The sequence below is a fragment of the Magnolia sinica genome, chromosome 5 (genome assembly GCF_029962835.1).
Source record: "Magnolia sinica isolate HGM2019 chromosome 5, MsV1, whole genome shotgun sequence".
Taxonomy (NCBI): Eukaryota; Viridiplantae; Streptophyta; class Magnoliopsida; order Magnoliales; family Magnoliaceae; genus Magnolia; species Magnolia sinica.
The window spans coordinates 82,360,782-82,379,572 of record NC_080577.1 but is presented as its reverse complement, the minus strand read 5'-3'; the positions used below and the strand labels follow the sequence as shown (position 1 = coordinate 82,379,572).

The following is an 18,791-nucleotide window of genomic DNA, read 5'->3' as shown; positions in this document are numbered from 1 at the left end:
TTAAACACATAAAATAGGTGGACCATGCTGCTGGACTGAAAGTCCAGCAGTGGTCCGATGGGCCTGGACGTCCTAAGGGTAGATGGTCCTATGGGCTTGGGCAATTGGCCCAAAACTCATCCAATTGGGTCTAAAAATTGAAAACTACTGAGGGAGATGGCCATGTCCCACATGGACCAAGATTGGATGGATGGTGGAACAAAAAAATACATCAAGGTGGGCCCACAAACTGGCATGGACGGCCAGCCATAGATGGACGCCCCAGCCTGGTGGGCCGGTCCAGCCTGCACCATGGGCAGTACAGGGGTTCGTTGACCCCAAAAATTTACAGGTAGGTCATACCATGGGTGGGCCACACCTCTGAAAAATTTTAAAATATTTGGGTAATCATAAATATTTTAATTAAATTAAGGAATACAATCTGTCCAGAAAATCTGCTAAGTGCAGAGTTCTGGATAGACCCTGATTGAGCACCCAATAGGGTGGCACAGGGTGTCCAAAAATTGGAGAAAATTGATTTCTACATCCCCACATATGTATAGTACAAGGTAAGTCCACCAAAGTGGCCCACTTGATCAAAACATTATTTTGTATTTTTAAGTTTCCAGACTGCAATGTTGCTAGAATTACAGCAGAAAATTCAGCAAGGTACCCATATTGGACCACTCTTTTGAAGACCCAAATGAAGTCAGTTGAGGCTAAAATTTAGCATGCTTATAGGTGGGACATGTTTAAAAAACATATATCACTTGGTACAAAACTCCCCACCAAAACTCCCCACTAAAACCCCCAAATTCTGGCCTCAAGTTGGTTAAAAATCTGTCCAGACAGATTTGGACAGCAACATGTAATTGAAAGAAATTAAATATAGACATCACTTAAGATGAGATTTAACCACCAAAAATCATGTTGTGGACCACCCCAGTGGGCCTGAAAAATATCCAGACCTTCCCCATCATCAAAATTACATGTGCCCCATTTAGGTGGATTTTGGGGCCACATGTCTAAGGATGGACCACCATGGACGTCCAACCTCTATGGATGGTTTGGATTTTTGTTGGTCCATAAGATGGGCCACACATGCATGATCAGAATGCCAACATCAGGAAAAAATAAAGGATTGGCCACAAGAGGAGGGGCTACGCCACATTAAGGCCCTCCCCTTCATCAATCACACCACACATTTCATTGATTCACATGTCACAACATATATCAATCACATGCATGTCCTAGACTGAGATCAATGGTTGAGATGCCATCCCAACCATGATTCTAGGGTCTAGATGACCCATCATGCAATGAAATCCAAGGGATCCTCCATGATGGGGCCCATAAGGGGAAAACCCCAAGCATGGGCATGCATGCATCAAATAGGCCATTTGGCCACAACTAGGGGATGGTGTAGGATCTCCACCAATGATTGGTGGGTCCTTCACTTCCCATATGAAAGAAAAAAAAGATCTAAGAACATAGAAATGAAGATCCTACATCCTAGGAGTACACCCACCTTAGATCTCTTCCAAACTTGTATCACCTAGCTTCTAGTGCTCCAAGGATGATGAATCAATGGATGAGATGAAGTGATAAGGGCTAGATGGGAGGGGATTAGAGAGAGAAGGGGCTGGAATAATGGAGGGATGTGGGACGGTTTGGAGTTGCTAGGGAAAGAAGAGAAGAGAGAGAGAGAGAGAGAGAGAGAGAGAGAGAGAGAGATGAGAGGGAAAAAGAGAGAGGGAGGGTTTTAAGGCAAGCAATCATTTCTCTCTTGCCTTGGTTAGAGAAGAGTGATGATTGCAATAGGGAGTTAGAAATAATGTTGCAGTGTTAGTAGGCTTTTTAGGTTTATGGGTGGTGTTTTAGAGACAGGTGGTGTAGGAATAGGGCCTATGTAGTGTGTGTGCATGTAATGTGTGTTGGAAATAGTTCTAAGAGATAGGACCTACCTAGAAATCCATGCACATTATCCCTAGGTGGGCCACATGACCATGATCAAGGGCTTAGAAAACAAATATACACAACTTATGATCAACATGTCGGATGGACGCAGAAGATGCGGCGTCGGAACTGCAACGACGAAGCGGACAAGACAGCACAGGCTTCTGCTCGATCCGAGTTAGGTCTACATGACCGGACTTAAGGATGACAGCGAACACTATTTGAGGGTCGCAGGTCGCTAGGATTTGACCGATAGGACCGTGGGAACAAAAGAAACGAAATGCACACTTATACACACACATGCACACACCCGCACTCGGGTCGAGTCTTACAGAACTGGTAGCAGAATCACAAGATTGAAAATGAAAACTAAGAAACACAAGATCCAAAACATGAACACAATCACTCTACTATAATGGACAAACTGATCAAATAAAAAATAGATGCATTATCATTTTTATTTTTATTTTATTGATGTATCAAATATTTCATAAATGTGAAGCTGGGTAAAGTATAAAATAAATTAAACCAACTATCTTGATCACCAAACAATTTTGTGTTTATGCACAAAAAACTGTGCAAACCTTAAACATGTGCAATTCCAGAGTTTTGAAGTATGGACCAGACCTCATTTCCAATAACCTTCCTCCCCTTTCTACTACACATGTCCTTCTTTTGCTTTTTTCTATTGGCAGTTCTTTCTCCATTTCTCATTTCTTGTCAGACTTCCATTAAGGATAAGTAGCTTATATGCAAGTTCAATCCATGTAAAATGTTATATATAAATAATCATCAAAGATTCAAAGAGAAACAAATCCTAATATCCTAGAAGATATCCCACCATATCTTGTTTCCTAACACCATGGTTGTAGTCATCATCATCATGTAATGTGTGCGTGATATTAAATTGTATAAGAAAAAATTTGATAACATTCACCATCGTGTAGTGAAGGTCCCACTACTTATTTTGGTCCTATCCGAACCAACATGTACTCATCACCTGAAAAAAGTTTTACGCTAACTTGATGTGTGCCTGCCTTTCGGTTCTCCAAATTAGCCTAAAGAACCAACTTCTTAAAGCAGTGAAAATGCTAATAGAAGTAACACTACACCAAAAAGGTCATTTAGGAACGGTTTTAAACCGTTCCTAAAAGAGGCGTCACATATTAAGAACAGACTCTTAAGAATGGTTTTAAACTGTTCATAAGGTTGTAAACGGTCAATTTTAAATTTTAGGAACAAAATTTTAGGAATGGTTTTAAACCATTCTCAACAGTGAAATTTTAAAATTTTGGACATTTTTCATTATTTCGAATGACCAATAAAAGCTGTACATTTGTTTTTATATTTAAAAACCAAATAATATTATATACAATTAAAAATTAATATTGAACAAATGTAGTACAACTTTATAATAAAAATTATATATATTTACAACAATAAGTTTACAATTGCATGAATATAATATAAATAAATAAATAATCCTCCATGATGTGCTCCACTCCTAGAGAAAACACATGGTCCTTTGTGGTTGCACCATGACTTGCAATGACACTCTGAAAGAGGAACTTGTCTTTGCATTGCATATCAGGTAGAGCTTCTTTTTGGGCTTGCATTGTAACTATTAAAATCAAGACAAAGACTATAAGCAATTTGATTAGCCAAAAAACAACATAAAGATTCAAAAACTAAACACACAAAAGAGTGACCATTCAACAACTAAAACTAGAGGATCACCTATAATGTTGCATACCGTCTTAGGCAAAACAATGTCTGTGTTAGGACGCACATTAAGGATCCAAGCACTTGTGCACACTTAACACAGAGTACGGAGATGATTCATTAGGTACTATACAAGAGCACACGTTCTAGTTAATTCTAAGTTTAAAGTATCAACTGAAACCTATGGCTGTATCACCTTGAAAAAGATTTAATAAATGCTTCATATAGATATATAGTGAGCAATATGATAATGCAAAATTTGATTTTATACATGAGACTAACTTCATGGGGATGCCTGACATTTTGGTGGGTTAAGATTTACGAGGGACAACGAAGAGGAGAAGAGGTCCAGGCATGGCTTATGGTGATACTTTGCCTTGACTTTTGAAGTTGTGGCTTTTCAACAGAAACAAACTCCAAAAAAGCTACTCGAGGTGGGACTAGGCACTATCAGGTTGGGCTAAAGCTGTAAATGGTTTACTCTCTATTTAGATCTATGGATTTTTTGTTAGAGCCAAAGGATAGGTGAGGTCCTTGCCTCTTTTTTGTGAGGCCCACCCGAAAAAGGTTTTCTCCACAACATATCCCTCAGTTAAAATAAAATTAAAAAAAAAACCTCCAAAAAGCAGCTGCTTCAAAGCTGAACCTTATGGTGACTAAATAGAGTTTGGAAGTTGGCTTTTCAGCTAACCAAAACCCAGCCTCTAGCTTCAAAGATTAACCTGATGGAGATTAATAATTTAGTCACATGTGGTTTGACGAAGCATCCACAGTCTCATGCATGGCAATTTACAATATCTTTCTATAGGAATACACAAACAAATTTTTCACAGTAATAGCTATAACATCTACAACTCAGCGCAAACTTTAGCATTCTTATATTTTAGGATTTCGCTGAAAGGTCGAAGTGAATCCGCTCTTCTTCCCTATGTAATGATATTTTACACTTTGTTATGCAAAACTAGCCTAACCAACTCAATATGATGGGCCATCTCCACAAATCTCTCAGATGGGAAGAACCTATGCATCCAATTGTGTCTCTTTTACAATTGAATGTAGATTATTTTCCCTTTTCACAATTTGAATGTCACCAATCAAAGGTTTAGCTCTTATTCACAATTTGAAGGTTTGACCAATTTGATTAGCCAAAAAAAAAAAAAAACATAAAGATTCAAAAACTAAACGCACAAAAGAGTGACTATTCAACAACAAAAAGTAGAGGATCACCTAAAATGTTGCATGTCGTCCTAGGAAAAACAATGCCTATGTTAAGATGCACACAATGTTTCTTTGGATTGGTTATTTTAACTTGAAAACAATAAGGCACCAAAAAAATAATAATTTAGCATGGCCCAGCCCATGATGGGTAAAATCAGATCAAGAGGCGGGCCCACCAGTACCATTACAGGGTCAAACAAAAACAAGTCAAGCCTTTCGATCAAAGCATCACATGATACCTCAAAAATAAAACATTTAGGAAATCAACTAGCATATAGATTTCTTCTTTTGTTCTAGCAGGAAAGTGCATTTAGTACTTGAAATGTGAACTGCTCATGGATGAATGAAGGTAAACAAAATGTAAAAATACTCACATCTTCATCAAGGTCACTGTCAAACTCATCAGCAACCTCTACTTCTCGTAATTAGTATCATTCTCGTCCTAAAAAGGTATTTCCATATGCCAAAAAAGTCAAGATCAAATTCAATACTTGGTATTGATACTGACATGATAATGTTAAAATGAACTGAAGGACAAGGCAGATCACCCTCTCATGGAACAGTTAAAACCACTTCAAATAGAGTGGGTTCATCTGTTGCTTTGTTACCTTCTCTAACATAGAAGCCTTATCCATGGGTAAGATGGGATTGAACCTGTGACCTCAAGGTTGAAGATTAGAGCACCATCCAATTGAGCAATGAGCTCAACTCCAACATAGAACTATGGAAGAGGGTCAATGCAATGACAGTCAGGTCATGCAACAAAACGTGGTCTATTATGCTAATCTAACACATAAATTCAAAATAAGTGTATAAGGTTTGCTTATTTATTTACCAACCTACAAGGTCGTGTACATGACATCTTCAATGGATCTATTAGAGAAGAGAGTAAATTCCATGGGTCATTGGAAAAGGAAATTTATAATTGGGAAGGAATCAATGATGTGATATTTGGATGAGTGGTCAAGATGAAATTACTTGATCTAGTATGTATTTCACAACAACAGTAGGGATAGAGACACCATGCTTAGAAGTTATTCTCTTTAGTGTTTGAAGCAAAGCTTGGAAGAGACTCCATTTAAAACATTTAGGCCATGTTTAGAAACCATGGATTCCATGCCAAACTTTTCAGATAGAAGACTTGCCCATCACAGTTCCATTCTTGCATTTCAAAATCTATCAGAACCTGAATAGTACATAAATTCATGAACACATGCATGGATAAATCAGGGCTTAAAACTTGTGACTCAACTCGGACTCAATGTGGTCCAGTGTCTGAGTCAACTTGAAACTCGTTCGAGTACTCAATTGATTTTACCAAGTTCAAAAACATTGCTATCAGATCATTTTAAAAACTCAATTGAGATCATGCATGCATATGTACATACGTATGGATACATGCATACATATGTACAAATGTGTAATCTCAATATGGATATTTACGTATGTACATACATGCGTACACACATACATACATACAGCTGGTGTGAGTATCACATGCAACCTTGCTCAAAGTCAAGATGAAACTTGTGAAGTGCAGGACATAGAACACATGGCCAGAAGTCCTAACAATAATATATAGATATGTGCAACCATCTGTAGATGATTAGTTCTCACACGAGTGAGGGAGAGATTTATGGGTTGAGAGAGAGAGAGAGAGAGAGAGAGAGAGAGAGAGAGAGAGACGTTATGAGTTTAACTCCTATAAGTTGACAAAGTTCTGCCATTCTCCGCTGAGGACGCATATCTACAATAGAATGCTACACCTAACAAAGCATAGTCCTAGTTTGGTAAGTGCATGAACACCTCATATCTAAAGCATCATGTGCAAAGGTGTGTTTGTATACACTGACTCATTGAATTGCAATATCACGATAAAGAGGAAGTAATCATATTATAGTTTCTTAGCACAAATTGCAATTACATTACTTTCAAATTCGACTTGAAAGGAATGAGACTACAAGTTGAGTTTGAGTAAAAATGAATATTCACAATTCAATACATCCAAACATAGCCTAAATCTTAGAGAAACTGAAAGTGTTTCCATTACCTGATTGCTAACAATTGGAATCCCATTTTCTAAGATTATTTGTAGCCTTTTGGTATCCATTACGTGTACAAAGCCCAAATCACAAATTGAGCTTGATTCAGATAGGCATGCTATGGCTACAAACAGATGCATGAAACTCTTTTGATAAACTTGCCCTTTTCTCTTCAGTTCTTTGGGGATCTTCCCATACTTTCCTGCGAAATTTGGAGTAAACACATTCACTATAACTAGGAATTGCCTGGATGTTTCACTTAAAACTCGATGATGAATATTAAACCTTCTTTCTGTGGGAGATTCTGTGGCATGCTTTAATGGATTGAAGGTCACTGGATCCGCATTTGTCCCTACAATATGCAATGGCAACTTAGAATATGGCTCGACAAATAAGGCATCAATCTAATTCTTTTCTTTTCTTTTCTTTTCTTTGAAAGGCAATGCAATTTTGTTGAAGGCACAACGGAGGCAAGGAATCAATGCAAAAAATTACACTACAGAGAGCGAAAAACAATCAAAAGAGGCACAAGAAACTCCAATGAATATCTTAATGCCCAAGACCCACACATTTCTATCCAACGGATGGTCAAGACACAATGTGTACATTATTAGACCTTAAAGAGTAATCCGTTAGTATCTTGGAAAAATTGAACTAAGAAATTGATTGCATTTAACATAGAAAAGTATAAAAGCATACCATGAGTTTAGGAGGCTACTAGAATAAATAAGTGAGTGCACATCTCCATTGCCATGAGGTTTGGTCTATCCAATACACAAGTAAATATGAGAAAGAAAGAAAAGGAAAAAGAAAAAAAATCACCCACATTTAGAGGCCTTGCACCAAAACCAAGAAAGACAACAGTATAAGAGCTATACCTGAAATTTATATTTGTTTTGAGGTTCAATTGCAAGCCTGGTATATCCTACTTCTTACAAAGGACATAGAAAAAACATGACGATGTCATCTAAGCAGAGAATAAGAAGTGGAAGTTGTCTCTACTAGTCCTAAGTTGCAATACACACTCAACCCAAGGACTGAACATATGGATATCCCCTCTGCTAGTGTTGTTGTTGTCTTTGCTGAGGAGGTCTGCCTGGCTGCCTCTACTGCTGAGGAGGAGCCTTAGGAGAGATGGGTGAAAGCTGTGCTCTCTACTGCTACTGAGGAGGACGAGGAGGAGGCAACTACGGTGGCCTCTGCTGCTGAATGGGGAGAGGGCACTCACGCCTCCGATGCCCAGCCTGTCTATAACCGAAGTAAACACCAGAAAAGGGGCCGGAAGATGAAGCAACTGGCGGTGCTGATGATGATGAAGAAGCTACTGACTGAGCCGCAGGCTGTTGATACCCTGATATGCCCCTCCATCTCTGCTGACGGTGCATCCTGGAACTGCCGGCTGGAGCTCTCCTCTTCCGGTCTCTACCAGAACTCTGCTCTCTCGGCCTTTGGGTTATAGCCCAATTCTCCTCATAAACTAGTGCTCGATGAACGACCTGGTCGAATGTCTCCAAATAATGCCCTATCACACGGCTATGAAGGGCAGGATGTAAGCCAGTGACAAAACGATGGGCCCTTATCTTCTCATCGCTGGTGAGATGAGGAGCAAATCTAAACAAGGCCAAGAAACAGGCCTCATACTGAGATACAGTCAAATTTCCTTGAACCAGGGTCTCAAACTCGATCCTCTTCTGGATCTGAACATGCTCGGGGAAGAATTTCTGGTTAAAATGGACCACAAATTCCTCCCATGTCCAAACAAACTAGGGCCCGACCATCCTGGATACGGATGGTGGGCGTCGCCCTGAAGGAGATAGGTCACTAGGGACTCTCTGATCCGCAGGACTGTCGGCGACAGAAGGGTCAAGGTCACCGCTAAACCTCGGGGGATCATGCTGGCAGAACTCTCGAGATGTCATGCTCACACGCGGCAAGTCAAACTGCCCATAAACCTCGGTGGTAGTAGGCTGACGGGTCTGCAACGCAGTAGCTACAAGCTGCATCAGTTGCTGAAAATGCTCGGCTCTTATAAGCACTATCGAAAAAGTAGGAGTGGCACTCGCCTTGGGCGGAGGTACGAGTGCGGCTGGCAAAGTAGGAGCCTCTACAACCAGAACAGCAGGCTGAGGAGGGGGAATTGGAGCAACTGAAGGAGCAAGTGCTACAGGCTCAACTAGAGGAACAGGCCAGATCGGGACCTCAGGAATCGAATCCTCAACAATGGGAGCGGGATGTGCTCGAGTAGAACGGGTATCTCGGGCTCCTCGTCCACGGGCACTATGACCACGGACACCACGGCCACGGGTGCCATGTCTAGGCGGCATCATCTACAAAATAACGATGACGCAATGAATTAAGACAATTACAGGCTCGATACGGAGCGAAAGGAAGGGTCTCAGGACACTACTTGTCCTATGCTCTGAGCATACATGTAATGTTATCCTGAGTTATTCTAGAATTACTTGTTATGCTTTGATACCAACTCTTGTCATGCCCCAGACTCGGTAACCAGACTTACAAGGAACCTGATGGCCAGTTCTGGCTGCAACAGCCTCCATAGTACCCCATTCTTGGTTCCTAAGGCAGGTTCTGATCCTGGGATCCTACAATGAGGACTTCCATAACAGTATAAATATTTCAATATGAGCATACCCAAGATCACAACAAGTATATCTGAGAATAACAAAGGCACACATCATAAAATCCACTATGAATTTGAACTTTTACAATTATCCATAAGGTCCAAAAGGACATACATAAGAATAAGGAAAGGAAAGGAAAGTCTGCAACACTGGATCCTCAAGCTCAGTGCTAATCTAAGCTCTGTCACTACTATGCCTGCCTAGGATCTCCTGCACGCATCAATCGTGCATAAGCTTATAAAAGCTTAGGGAGTGGTGAAAGTGTGTGACAATTGTGCACAGAAAAATAACAGGAGGTACAAGGTGAGAAATGTGCTCAATGACAATATCACCAGCCTTACCAAGGCTTATCATGAATACGATGCAATGAGTACTGGGCACCATACCAAGGCAATGCATGAAGGCGCTTATGTAACCAATGCTAACATGATGCAAGTAATGCCAGTGCTCATATCCAAACCACATGTCAAGTACATTTCCAGTCATAAGGAAATCATCGGGGTCCATTACACTGCTGAATGACTGTCGCTCTACAGACCCCACACAGTCAAACAAGTATAAGAGACCTCACTACCTACCTGTGGACAGCCAATCACCAACAGGGCTTGATGGCAGCGGACCCATTTCACGACCTGGTCAGATTTAGCCTAATAATGCCCTCCCTCATAGGCGGATAAGGCCACATCCCTACCCAACCGACTACATGACAGTGGGAGTCACAGCATACCGGTATAAGGCCCTCGTTTGCTCATAGCTTTCACTCGGTCACGGCGTTGGGGCTAATCCTAGGTACCATGGAAGTTTTGGAAATTACACCCATGGGCATCCTATGCACCTGGTATGCTTAGGTATCATTTTCGGTGTCCACATATCCATCCATCCATAAATATCCCTGTGGAGGCAAGGCCCTAGTAAAGAAAGGGCTGTATCAATATGAAATGCGATGCTAATGCATGAGTCAAACGTACAGATCATGCAGAAGCTTCAGGTACTCATTATGCATGAGGGGAGAAACTCCATCCCTCAATGACCACCATACAATGCAATCAATCATACAGATGATGTATATGAGTCATAATGATGTAAGTGCGCTACCTATAGGATATATTCCTCCTTCCCAAGGAGGGACAAGGTCTAGGTATATAGATAGGTACTCTAAGGAGAAGTGAAGTCCTCTATTGGGGGCCCAATACTTTGGGGTGGCCCATAAGCTAAGAGAGTCATAATCCTAAGGAGGAAATAATCCTAGTCAGGCCCAAGGTGGGCCTTCAACCACCTATAAGGGCCCTATGGGCCTACCTTAAGGCCACCAAGGAGGACATCCAACCTCAATCGAGTCCCAAAAAGGTAGCCCGCTATGCATATAAAGTAGGGTTTAAGGCCCAAACAATATATGGCCTAATGGGCTATACATAAGCCCAACTCATAGGTAATATGGTGAGCCCTCAAGCAAGGTCTGTGCCCAACCACAAAGGTCATAAATCCATATATTGTGGTCAGCTTCATAGGCAGCCGAGTAGTTCATCCATATGGGCAAATTTCACATTTAACACAAGTGAGTTGGGCCTCACTTTTTAGTCCAAGTACAGGGTCAATTTAGTGGGTAGCCAAGGGCCCAACTACTTTCATATTATAGCCCCTAACCTATCACAATAGGTAGGAGAGTATAGGCCCAAAGGCCATTGGTCCTACTTAGAAGGTTATAGTCCAAAAAGGCCTAAGGAACTAGTCAATTAACTACATACATCATTCTAATAAAAACCCAACTTGAGTGGGCCTCAGATGGGCCTTAATTAAACCCAAAAAAATACTGAAGGAAAAAAGGAAAAATAATAGATTAATCCATCATCAAATCTGGTGGGCTATGCTACCCCAGAATAACTCTTATGGGTAGCAGTATTGGGCCCATTGCCAAATTCTAGCCCACCCATTTTCTGGGTTGATTGGAACCCAACAATAAAATTGTTTTATAGTATATTTAATCCCTGATGGCCCACACACATCATTGTGGCTCCCACTAGATGACAAGGGGATATACAACACTCACTTCAAGTGGGCCATGCCATTGGAATACAAACCCAGAAGCAGTCCAAGACAGGGATATCCCATATGAAGCCAGCTCTACGTTCCCGGGTATTTGGCCCAAAAACTCATCCCATGGGACCCAATTGAGGCTACTAAAGGGGAGGATGGTCAAGTCCCCTAAGAACCCCATATGAATGGATGTCGGGATATACAACAAATTTAGGTGGGCCTACAAGGTAGGCTAGAGGGCCAGACAACCCTGGATGCCCTAGCCTAGGCGTCCCTGCCTGGTGGGCCACTCCAGGCCACAACACAGTCAATACAGGGGCCCGATAGCTCCAAAATTTTGCAGGGTGACAATTTCATAGGTGGGCCACACCTCCACAAAATTTTAGGATTTTTAGATAACTAGAAATATTTTAATTCATTTTAAGAAAATAATTTATCCCGAGATACTGCCTGATCTGAACATCCCATTGTGGTGGGCCGGTCCAGCCCTAGCCACAGTGTGTACAGGTGTTCATTGGCCCTAAAATTTTGTAGGTGGGTCCTACCATGGTGGGTCACCTGCCTGCAAAATTTTAGAATTTTTGGAGTGACAAAAGTATTTTATTTAATTCATACAATTTATGGACAATAAGGTTGTTGTCCCCTTTTTGGATCACCCATGGAGTGGGCCCATGCCATAGAAATTAAGGGAAAGTGGTTGGGAGAGGTGCCTCTGCTGCTGTACATCAATGTGGGGTCTACATCAGTGGCCAACCATCCCAAAACATGGCTTGCAAAGGGGCTTTCTAAGCCCATATACATGGCTGGACGGTCCCACACGTTGGACCGCCAGGCCCTCGGGCCCAGCCCTTGGGCGTCCCAAAGAGAGGCTTCTAGGGGTGGTTTTTAGCATACATTAGGGTGGGGTCCACATGCCAACGACCCATCCTCAAATCCTTCAAAAACAATTCAAACATGAGGGTCAAACCCTTCCCAAAAATCAGCAAATAGGCTTGTAAAAAAAATAATAATTCTGGACAGCAGGATATATTGCTGCCTAATGTAGTCCACAAATAAAAGTATAACAAGAAAATCCTCACACACATTAAGGTGGGGCCACCTAGATGGGCCACACACATCCGGAACATACTTCCAATCGACCCAGGCCTTGCACATGAGTATAAACAGTAAGGTGGATCTCCATATGTCCAACAAATGAGACATGGGGACGTCCCATCAAGGGTGGATGGTTGGATGTGTCTTGCACATTAGATGGGCCACCTTGATTAACAATATTTGGGAGAGAGAAATAGATAGAAAAAGAAAATAAGAGAGAGAGATCGGCCATACAAGAGGGATTTCACCACTATAAATCCCTTATACACAAGGAAGAACCAACATATATTGCTCATCTTATAGATCTATTCATGCATGGACTTCCATAATAAGAATATGAGGTGGGGATGCCATCCTCACCATAAAATAAAAGTCTAGATGACCTTGGAAGGGTTGAGATTATGAAATACATCATGATGGGGTCAATGGAGGATGGCCCCATCATGGAATGACACATGCATGAAGGATGGCCAATGGCCACATCCAAGGAATTAGATGGGATCCCCACCATGGATTGGTGGGTCCCACTTGTCCCATACATGAAGAAACAAAAGAAATAAGAGAGAGGAGAGAAATCAGTACTATTAGAAGCACCCACCTCATATTTTCAAGCTTCCACCATCACTAGGGATCTCAAGCTCTAAGGTTTAAGATTCAATGGTCAAGATGGGACTATGGTGGCTAGATGATGAAGGAAAGGAGGGTGAAAAATGCTAGAAAATGGGAAAAGGAGGGCTAGACGTTGGAGTGGAAGAAGGAAAGAAGAGAAATAAGAAGGAAGAGAGAAGGAGAGAGAAGTTGTAGGGAGGTGGTAATGATGGACTTGTAAGAAGAGTAATCATAGCTATGGGAGGAGATTACTATGCTCATAGGGTTTAGGTTAGGCTTGGGTAGTGTTTAAGGTGGGTAGTGTTTATTCCATGAAATTGTAGTGTGTGTGGGTGGTTTGCATGGGAAATTGTGCCATAGAAGTAGCCCACTTGCATTACATAAAAAGTGGGCCTCATGATTAAATGCTCATAACTTTTGATCCATAAATCGGATGGACGCACAAGACGCGTCATTGGAACTGTAACAACGATACGAACAAGATAGCATAGGTCTAGGGTCGACCTGAGTCAGGTCTATATGACCGGACTCAAGGATCACCGCAAACACAATCCGAGGGTCGTGGGTTGCCGAAATTTAACCGGTATGACCACGGGAACAAAATGAACGAGATGCATACTCACACACACTCATGCACACATGCGAATTCGAGTCAAGTCTCACAATTTTGATGAGATCAAGCTTCTCAAATAAACATCTTATTGACAATAAACAACGATCCTGTCGAATTCTTGTTACCTTATTCAGGTGCAAATTTCTCTGTTGGACCCAAGTAGTCCCACCTAAGATTACATTAGACCATTAGACGAGAGGGACCATTGTTGATTGTTCAGAACTCTAAAATCGCTTGGATATAATGGCCATAGGCATCTGATTAAGATCCCGCAAAATGGACAGAGACCATTTTTACTCTATATATCTTTAACAAAGCATTAAGGTTGTCTGCACAACTATAGTAACAATAATAGCAGCAGCAAGAACAATCATAGAAGCAACAATAGTAGAGGTAGATTGACTTGATCATTAGCTTACCATTTGTACCAGGGCCTTGTTCAATGTCCTAATTCACTAAAATGAAGAGATTTTAGGTTTTTAAATGTCGTAACTAAGAAATTCCATTGGAGACAACAAATTATAATTAGCATTCTGGAAATTATTTAAATTGCTGGAGATTGAGAAGTTCGTGTTGCATCTCACCTCTCTTCCTGTAAGAATGCCTAGATCTTTCAAGTTTTCTCTCCTATTTTCTCCAAAACCTACATTACATCTATCATGTCCAGTCTATAGAAACAACTAATCAAGCTATACAAGATGTACTTGGGATGCAGTCCACAAATACAATCAAAACATACAGTCCAAAAATGTGAATTGTCCAAAAAATTGTTAGACTAATGTCCCTAATCGGTGAACTCTATAAAGCAAGAATGCCATGAAATAAATGAGCCAATTCCAACTTCGCCTAAATTCGAATGATATCTGTCTGGCTCGGGCAATTCGGTGTCTCCTTTAATAATGATATCAATGGCAACCTTGTAAAACTCTTCCCGAAGAGGTTTGCCATGAATCATTTGGGGCCCATCTGCCAAAAGATCTCGCCCTTGAGCAACGAGCTCTTTACACCAAGAATACAACTTACATGACTACATTCTCTCTACACATTGACAATTCCCAACCGATGGTCCACCAGTTGATTGTAGATTCTCCCGTTGAACCGAATCCATGTGTTTCTGCTAAAATAAAGTTCCACACCATGTGTTATATACAATAATTGAAGAAAGATTATTACTATTTAAATTTTAAAAAGAAGGATTTCAATGAAAATTAACTTGAAGCATCTCTTTGGTACCCCCAACTTGGTCTGTAAGAAAATCTATTTTAGAAGATAGCTCTTAAATTTTGAACGATTACTCATGAATTGTGGATGATTGCTCTTCTACTTTTCCTTTATACATAGAGATTTTTTCAAGAGCTGCAGCAGACCCCTTGATTTGTGATTGGGAAATGGTGGTCCTAACACCTCGAACACGACCCCTTGTATCAGGACCAAACACTTGAGTCAATGGATCATTGAGGATGTCGTGGGAATTACTTCCTTCACTAGAAAGTAACTCTTTGATTTTTTTCCTGCAGTATTATACAATTACATAAGTAAAATTGACATTGAATTTAGATTCTATAAACTTAAGTTTAAGACAATGAAGTTACCACATGTGAAGCTGCATTACTGTGAATAGAACCATCTTTTCTTGTATGAGTTTTAATCCATACTTTAGTCTTACTAATCGGGGTGTCTCCATCTTTCTTTAGGCATTGCTATATTTGGATGAATTTCACATTGTTAGCTATTAAGAACACAAAACAACTAAAAAATTTGTTAGCTATTAAGAACACAAAACAACTAAAAAATTTAAGTTACATGTAACTATCAATACTTACCATTTCTTCCTCAATTCTCGCATGGCCATGCCTGCCACTCGTATGGTTAATCTTTAGCTTTTTCCTATTCTCGGCATTTTTTTTCCTTTATTCTATAGTTTTGGGATCTGAATTATGTTCAATGAACATTTCGTAATCTTCAGGCCTAACTCTTGGTGGATGGTTGTTTAATTTGGAATCATGATTTGAATGGGGATCGAGGTACTTAATCCTCAATTTAGTCTTATACTTCCTAAATATAACGGACATGCTTTTAAAGCATAGCTTTTGGTAAGACTGAGGAATAACAAACTCATCCTACAAGAAAAATTGAGATTGAATTTAGTTGAAGCAGAAAAAGAATAATGGTTAATTTATATCATAAGAAAATTCTTTGTATCTTACCTATAAGAGCTTCAAAAGTTTTTCTTTCTTATTCTTTGGCACTATACGTCAATTCTTGAAGGCAATAGAGACATGGGTGCGAACCAGCTCTCCACTTCTTGTAGCCAACCTATGTGAGTGTTCACCCACAGGTAGTCTAAGTGCATTTAAGGTGATGAAAGGCTTATTTTTTAACAAAGATGAAGTTCCTAACACATACAAAACTTATGTTGTATTTACTTGCATTATTTAAAACAATATATTAAATGATAAGGTAATGAAGGAATTGTATTTACCTATATTTTTTGATGTGTGTGCTTATGAAGTTGACATGTTCTCCTCGACAATTGACATGTCCAAGCTCACCTATAAACATAAATTTATGTAAGAAGTCATCATACAAATATAAATTTATTTATCAAGATATTTTTTACATCAGATAAAATGTCAAATGAATCAACACAAAATATGATAACAAAAAAATTACCTAAAACTCATAGCCAATTTCCTTTATAATATTTTCTAAATTTATATTCTCGCCCCTAGAAGAGGAAAACAGAGTCGGATCTTCCAGTGTGTCCACGTCTTTCGTTAATCTTTTTGGTGACATTAAAACAACATACCATACAGGCCTTGTTTGATCCTTAGAGTAGAATACTTGACTTGCTTGGGATGCAAGTATGAATGGTTCATCTCCTTCCTTCTCATGCCCTTTCAATTTCTCCATATTTACCATTAATAAATTTGACTCGAGATCAACAATGCATCCGTTGGTCTTGTCTTCCATTCTGACCCAATCACAATAAAATACCGTTTGACGGAAGATAGTGTAATCCAACTCGATTATCAGTTTTACTACTCAATAATAGGTAGCCTCATCTTCTTTGTAATTCTTATATTTAGCACTTGCCATGTATTTAGTGATGGCTTTCATGGACACCCCACTATTTTGTGTTGACTTAGTAGTCTTGTATTTACTTAGAGAGAATACAAAACCATTCACGCGATACTTGTTATAGCATTTTGCCTTAAATGTAGGGCCATCTACTAATTGTTTCAATGTCAACTCACCCTCAACAAACTCCAACTGCAAATAAGAAAAAAGTAATAACTATATATGAACAAATATATTAATTAAATGGATAATTAGAAAAATACCTCCTTTCGTAACCTATTGATGAAATCATGTTCATTGTTCTTCGACACACTGCCCTTTCTTCTTTGCCCCTTTGCTGTGGTTGTTCCTAAATATATTTCATACTTCCTATATGAAATATATGTAAGTGTTTATCTAATTACTACACATGATTCGATATTTTAGAAAATTTATCTACTTACCTTTTCCATTCATAAATTCCATCATAAAAGTGTAGAACCCATCTACGTACTTGTTAATGTTATATATTAGTTAAGTATATATTCTTGACATTATCCAAAGGCTCTTCATCACACACCCTATCCTCATTCAGGAACCTTTGACGTGTATGCTTGTGACTTCCTCTCTCACTGTTTGGCATGTACTCCATACAATATAAAATAGATTCTTCTATAATGTAATGCTCTACAACACACCCTTCAGGATGTGCTGTATTCTTTACGTATCCTTTATAAATCTTCATTAACATCCAATTAATAATATATTGACAACATATGATGAAGATGAAGTCTAAATGAATCGCATTAAGGTTAGATATTTACCGTTCAAAAGGATACATCCACCGAAATCTAACTGGACCGCAAGCTAATGCTTCATTAGCTAGATGTACCACAAGGTAAACGCTAATAACAAAGAATGAAGGAGGGAAAAAACTTCTCCAAAACACAAATTGCTACAACAACTCTTTATTTGACAGCAATGATGTTATCTGCACTAATTGTCTTCGAGCACAGGACATTAAAGAAGTAACAATGTGCTGAATAGCAGTTCGCAACGGCTTATGCTTTGAGAAAGCATGTTGTGGCAACACGGGTAATAACTGACAAATAATGACGTGATAATCATGCGGCTTTAGTCCCTTTATCTTGAGAGTTTGTAAGTTCAAAAGATGTTTAAATTTGGAACTATACCCTGTTAGAACCTTCAAGTCGTGCAATGTTCGACAAAACAATTCTTTCTCCTTACGACTTAAAGTAAATGATGCCTTTGGTTTAATAGTTTTGTCATCCGCTTCTTTCAACCATAAGCCTTTCATTATGTTCATTTTTTTCAAATCTTCACTTGCACTTATATCATCTTTAGTTTTATCTTTGACTTTTAGAATCGTCGACAGAAGATGGTCACCAACATTCTTTACAACATGCATTACATCCTAGTTATGCCGAATTGGTAACTCTTGGAAAAACACAATTATGATAGAATATTAAGTTTTTATTCACTGTCATACATGTAAATAAAAGTAACAAGTTAAGGAGATCACCTTCCAATATGTCAAGTCGAATAGAATCAATCTTTTGTACTAAGCAGTTATATTCTCAGTCGAATCATCACCGTAACTTTTTCGTTTCTTCCCATTCTATTTACCAATATCCATCTAAATACTGATTACCTTTGCTTTAACCTCTAAACCACTTAATCGATGAGGTCTTCTTTCTTCTACTTTATTATTGAATGCCGCTTTTTGGGTCCTAAAAACATGATTAATAGGAAGAAATCTTCGATGGCCCTGATAGGAGTACTTGTTGCAACTCTTGAGTC

The 18,791-nt window shown here is 39.5% G+C and overlaps 1 long non-coding RNA gene across 1 annotated transcript; it reads right to left on the bottom strand.

The window, feature by feature from the left end:
* Positions 1–3,323: 3,323 nt before the first annotated feature.
* On the bottom strand, positions 3,324–16,807 carry LOC131246209 (uncharacterized). The gene is made up of 7 exons (XR_009171251.1): positions 16,584–16,807; positions 16,393–16,462; positions 16,118–16,305; positions 15,734–16,030; positions 15,503–15,610; positions 14,495–15,421; positions 3,324–3,556 (listed from the first exon to the last, which is right to left on the bottom strand). It is a non-coding gene; the product is annotated as an uncharacterized LOC131246209 (long non-coding RNA).
* Between the last annotated feature and the right edge of the window lie 1,984 nt (positions 16,808–18,791).